General features: G+C 39.2%; 1 protein-coding gene across 1 annotated transcript in view; it reads right to left on the bottom strand.

Moving 5' to 3' along the window:
* The window catches only part of CUNH4orf19 (chromosome unknown C4orf19 homolog), a 167423-nt gene extending 161780 nt beyond the window's left edge, over positions 1–5643 (bottom strand). The window contains exon 1 of the mRNA XM_019526594.1: positions 5576–5643. The gene's annotated coding sequence lies outside the window, so the exon portion shown is untranslated. The remainder of the gene's footprint in view (positions 1–5575) is intronic.
* Positions 5644–6449: the final 806 nt, after the last annotated feature.

Raw genomic sequence — 6449 nt, 5'->3', positions numbered from 1 at the left:
CTGCTGGTGGCACAGGGAGGGGGAAATTAAACCCCTCTCTGGCTAGACCCCCCGACCCTGCCTGTTTGTGCTCTGGCTGGGGAACAGGTGGGTGGGGCCAGCCTGGCTGGGCTGGAGCAGAGTCTAGCCAGAAAGCATGTTGGGGTGCTGGAGGACTCTGGTTTAACTTAAACCAGGAAGGGGTCTGGGATAGACATTACATAAACTGTTTTGAGCCAAATCAGTTAAGCATGATACTACATTTAACTGGGTTATCTCAAACCAGTTTGGGCCATTTTCTGTTACAGGTTTAAACCAGTTTCTGATAATTTATACCGCTTTGTGTGTAAGTTCTGTCCCTAGCCTTAGGGTCTCATTCTGTCACTACAAGATTTAACTGGCAAACATAGAAGTTAGTAGGAGTTAGTTGATTGTTATGGTTGGGAATTGGACCTATTTATGTGCCATAAGATAACTTAGATTAGTCTAAGGCCATTTACAGATGTTAAATTAAGGGCTCAATGATATCTGATATGTGATCCCAACAATTGCACTTCTGCTATGCCAGTTAATCGCATCTTAAGTGGCCATATTCAGTCAAAATCCAGCTCTCTTTTTAGAGAATGGAAATTATTCCAAAGTGGAGAGTGATATTAAAGAACAGTTTGGGGAGTTCTATATTTTCAATTTTCCTTCTGAATCACCAGATGAGGTTGCATGTGAATTTACAATGGAGCATGGAACTATAAACAGTCTTTATCACCAGAAAGCATCTGTGGCTCTACATTGGACATTTATGACTTGAATAAGGAATGGGGAGTTAAATAAGCTGCTGGATAAAAACTGAAGGAGAAAAAAGGTCAGATAAAAAGAGAAGCTGTTTGGATTTTGTCTGTCTGCTTTCTATTGTTACTGCAAAAGAAGCATTTAGTTCATACTTCCTCAGGCAATATGATCAGTCCAGAACAAAATATAAATTCCATCACACATCCAAATGAGAGCTATTCACTGGAACCATGGAGAGATTATTACTATCCGTAGTAACATCATGACATCCTTCCTCGAATTCTCTCTTTTTGCTATTTAGACATAGACCTTAGAGCAACAAAAACATGTAACGCTTCATGTTTCAATCCTGTTCTCTCTGGTTCTTTCTCCTGATTTCCAATATTTGAGTTCTATAGTACAGTAACAATTAACCACTCTCAGTTTACTGGCACTGCCTGCTACTATACACAGTACTATTGGGCTGTATTCTCATTTATTCTCCTAAACTGAGCAGGTCACTGCCGGATTGAACAAAACTTTTTTGCTCCTTGATGGGGTGCTCATAATTCAGAAAGTAGGGCTCCTTTGCTTGTCAGTCAGTATTGACCCAACACTCCTGGATGGGATTACATGGCACTGTGCTGCTCGAGAACCCATTTGTTTAGATGAGAAGTCTAAAGACTGGGTGGTGGGGGGCATGGCCAATCTCAGGGGGTGTGTGTGCACCCCCTACATGTCGCCAATGCGCCCTCTGACTGAGCTAATTTTAGCCTTCCCCCAACCCTCCTAACCAGCAAATTGTCCCATGGACATGCTACCCCCCGTTAATTCTGCCAACCTCCCCACCCCCTGGACCCACAACCCTCCCTGCAACCTGCCTGCCCTTCCTTCCACCCTGAGTTACTAACACCAGGCTTTCTACATGCTCCCAGGAGCAGTGAACATTTGCACACACTGCTTCTGGAACTGCACATGCTTGTTTGCAGTCTAGGTGTAGGTGGCTAAAAGTAAAGTGAAGTAAAGGTGCAGCAAACACTTGTTCATACACAAAAAATGCAGCCACAGAACGGTAAAGGGATTTTGCTTCATTTTTACAATCAAGATGTAATATTGCTGTTGATTTGTGCTGAAGGTTATCCTCTGTCAGTCCAGCTGTAAGTAAATATCTAATTGTTTGGTCCAGGTAGTCAGAGATGACTGGAGTACTAGCCACTTTGCTTCCTTGTTTGTCTTTGGCAGTGGAAGCTGGAGCGTCTTAACTACACTAGCCCAATGCGCCTCCTAGGCCCATGACTGACTCACATTTATAATAATGCGGTCCCCGGACAACTCTATTACCGTAAAAACAAGACAGGAAAAATAATGTTTTAACTATTTGAGGGTCACATTGATTATGTGTTTGTCTGTTAGACCCTTCTCTAGAGTTTGGCCATGTTTCATTAATTTCCAAGAATTTCTCTCTGCCTTTGAACCAGAAGGAAGTATTTGGTCTATATGTACCTACCAGGGAAGCCCCATGAGTCATCTCTGCAGCTGACTCCATGTTGACATTACTGGCAAGAATATGTCATAATCAAAATGCAATAATCAAAGCAATGCTGATTACCATAAGTATTGTTAAATTACTGGTATAAGGAACAGCAGAACCTCTAAGAAGGAAGCCGGGTGTTTATATATAATTTCTATTGGGCTCTTAGAAATTAATGCAATTGCTGTATTTTTTCTCAATCCAAGTTCAGACTCTTTCTTTTTTAAAGTAAAGTTATGTATGTTTTTTGACTGAGGCCATGGAAAACCTATATTGAATATCCAGTGCAAATATTGAATACGATACCTTTCAAACTCGCTAAGAACATTTTACATAATTAAACATGTAGCAGATTTAACTACTGAGCTGCTAAATTTTGGTTTTCCATGACCCACCCAATCTGTACAAACATTACTTAAAATGCAAGAGTCATAATATACTGTGGTTGGTATTTAAAGATGCAGTACTCCTTTTCCATTCCGTTTACAGTGGGATGGCTGCCAGTCTTAGCGTTGGTACATTCCCCCCCCATGGATTATGGACTATGCACTTTGTATTACATAACGTGTTTTCTGCATTAATCTTAAGAACTTTGGTTCATATTCTAGTCTTACCTATAGTAGTATATATTTAAAGTATTTCCTCTGAAACTAATGGTCCTACTCTAATTTTACATCAAAGAAGTTGTCAACAAAACCTGACCTACCGTGACTGATGTACTTATATTAGTTGAAGTTCTCATCTTTTGTTCTGTGTTTGTATGGGGCCTAGAACAATGGGCTCTTGGCTTATGACTGGGGCTTCTTGTTACTGTGATTATACTACTGCTAACAATAGGTAGCACAGCAGTAACAGAAAAATAAGCATATTCTCAGATGCTAGATGAGATGCACAGCTGAATGCTTCTTTCTTCCGATGAGGCTGATAGTAATCTAATTCATAAATATTTTAGGTATTCATCTAATTTAAAATGTTCTGAAATCTGTGAAGCTGTGCCCATTCATACTAGCTAGGATCTGGCTCAAGATAACATTCTGGCTGTTATAAGGTAATGTTCACAGAATGATATTTGAATAAAACATATACTGCTACGTTAAGGTAACCAGAATTTCATTTAAACAATCATCATGCAAACTCATACCCAAGCCAAACCAAAGGCCCCTGTTTTTTGGTACTGACAGCTAAAAAAAGATTATTTTATTCTTCACAAACAAATCTCTGCAAAATTGCTGGCTGCACTGGTGTTTTTTGAATATTTATGTGAAAGCAACAAATTCTGTAATTTGGCTGATCTTATCTGGAAATATTGAAATGCATGTTATTAAGTAAGACTGCTATTTGATGACAAAAATTGATTTCCACTTTCGTTTTTTTTTTTTCTTTCATTTCTACATACTTAATTGATTCTAAGTCCATTGCAGGCAGCAGGAGCCTTGAGGGGAGTCTGAAGTTTGGGGTCTACTCCTGAAGTCTTGCTTGGGTATTGGACTACAGGAGCAGACATATGGGAGTAGTGGGGGTCCTCAAAGTCCCTGGTCTGCAAATCACACCATCCTTCTTGAAAGGTTAATATGCCTTCAGACTGATAAGTCTTCACTGCCCTATTTGCATTCTAAACAGTAATTTTGTGTGCTAATCAACCACATTGGAACAGTGTTAATATGTAACTATAGGATAGTGCACAGCAACTGCCTTGAGTCCTAGCTTTAACAAGTATCTCCGAGTAAGCGTCTCAAACTGAATACCCATTACCCTGACAATCTGGGTAGCGAAGCAGCTGCACTGTGCTTCTGAGGGCTTAATCCAGGATGCGGAGTGGGAATGCCTGGCTGGCTGAACTCCATTGCTGCCTTTGCCCCAGAGTTGTTATGTAGGTTTATGGTAGTTGCTTCTAGCCAGAATTTAAAAGTGGACTCTATTTTGACAGGTTTTCTGGAAATCCAACTTAACACATTCTGGGACTGATTTTTCTTCTGCCTTTCTGAATATTAGGCCTAAGATATCTCAAATTAGAAATCCATAAATTGAAGCAAGATCAAGCTTGTGTCCACTTTTGAAAATGCAATTGATAAGCTTGGGGGGGGGCTCAAAGATTCCTCATTTATTAAATGTGGGTAACGGTAGTTTTCTTTGGACAGCACTTTGACAGCTGGCTGAAGAGCACAATTAAGTATGACACATTATTATTATGATTATCTTCTGCTTCTCTCTCTTAATAGTAGTTAGGGCAAGAAGATATATTTATATAATAAATTGAAGAAAGGGCCTTCCCAGCAACCATCCTCTCTTCCTCAGAAGGATAGCATTTTGAGAAAATCAACAAATGCTGCTTGTTGCTTTAAGAAGGAGAAATTCCCAGTGGGGCAATCTTTTGATAAACTAGGGGGAGAGTTGTCAAACAAGTCTGGGTACTACATTCCTGTAAAGGGAATACAATGGTGAGTTGATAGTGCCTTGTCCAGAACAATTATGTTGTTGAACGAAAAAAATAAAGTGTAGAAAGAGGTCTTCATATGGGGAAGAGGTCTAGTTGTTGCCTGACACAGTACATAGAAATTCTACAGCAATAATGAGAACATGACCCCCTTAATACTACTAAGGTAAGTGGTGCCTTATGCCATTTTATGTGTTGCTGAATATAGCTTGATAAAAAATATATACCTTCCCAGATTTTAATAAGAGTTGTGGTCTTAACTGTTCCCCCACTCCCATTGTTTCTATATTTTGTTCCTTTTTTGGAATTTTGAGGTTTCCAACTTCACCTGCTTTGTATTTAACTTGCAAGTTTTTGAGGAATTAACCAGTTTTTTAGGAGATGGGAATTGGGAAACTGGAATCATGGGAAACCACATCCATTAAAATACATATTCACCAAAATGATATATGCAATTCATAGCATAAAAAGTCAGAAATGCTCAGATTCCTTTTTTCAGGCATAAGGAATGCATCAACTTCTTTTTTCTTACACCCCCCCACCAAAAGACCCAATGAGAATGGTTTAGCAACAAGGATAACTAAAATTCATTTTAGCTTTAGGTGGTCAGACTTTTTTTTTAATTAAATCTATCTGCTCCACTGTGCTTTTCCTTTAAGTGGACTGCAAATATTTTTATTCAGAAAACATAGTGCCTCTGCAACAGGTGCAACATTAAAGACGGAGTTCAAATGTTTTCCAGCTGAAACTATTAGAAACATTAATCTAAAAACTAAAAGATCAAAAGCCTGGTAAACACTTTATCTTGAAAATATAGTTAACATCAGGAATGTAGCCAGACATAAAGGAACAAGAACTTTTCCTACCTGAGACTTTTGGGTTGGTCAGGAAGTGCAGCTCTTCTGATTAGAATCTTCCATGCCTTAGCTTGGCTTCTGCATTTGAATGTTAAATATGTAAGAATGCCTTGTTTAGCCTGAGAGTTTGCATGACCTCTTAATGAGACACTGTTGTTAGTGTCATTGGGTATTAAGGTATCATGTGACTGTAGATGAAAATAAAATCCTTTAAAGTTTGCATTTAAAACTTCCTAGAATCTGTAACCCTTTACCTGCAAGCTGGAAAAAAACTTGACAAACCTCTTTGTTTTCTGGTCAGGGTAAAAAAAACAAAAGAAAAGAAAAGAAAATGTACCAAATGATTCCTTTGCTGAAACAGGCACTTAAAGAAAGCAATTCCAAGCCAGCTGATCTAATATTATTGCAATTTTATATTCTATATTTAAAATTCCCCCCAAGTCAGAAATCGGGCTGAAAAAGGTTGCTAAAAATTCTGCCTCTCCGTTCAGGTTCTTTGGCCTAGTACTTAAGTGTAGACTGATGTGCTAGGTGGTGCTGCTCAGAGGACTTGCATCTAAAATAAGTACTTACAGGTATGATATCAGGGTTGTGCATAAAAGTTACTGACTCTCCTAGAACAACTGTCTTCTGGGTGAGGTATTTTCAAGTGTGGTATGAAAGGAGAGCCCTCGCTCACCCCTCTCCAACTGGGAGGGAGTACCAGACCAGAGATTTTAGGAGATACCTGCTAACAGCCAGTCAGATCAGTTTTCCCTATTCAGGTCCTATAATACTGTCCCTTGATGAACCTGGAGATTGTAAACTGAATCTTGGGAAGAGCTGGCCGCATCAAACAATGCCATTCCCTTGTTTCATGGGTGTGGGTCCTTGTATTTGTCTA

The sequence above is a fragment of the Gavialis gangeticus genome, unplaced genomic scaffold, assembly GCF_001723915.1.
Source record: "Gavialis gangeticus isolate Ggan-Ray unplaced genomic scaffold, GavGan_comp1, whole genome shotgun sequence".
In the NCBI taxonomy this organism is placed as follows: Eukaryota; Metazoa; Chordata; order Crocodylia; family Gavialidae; genus Gavialis; species Gavialis gangeticus.
This window is presented reverse-complemented; position numbering and strand designations above follow the sequence as displayed.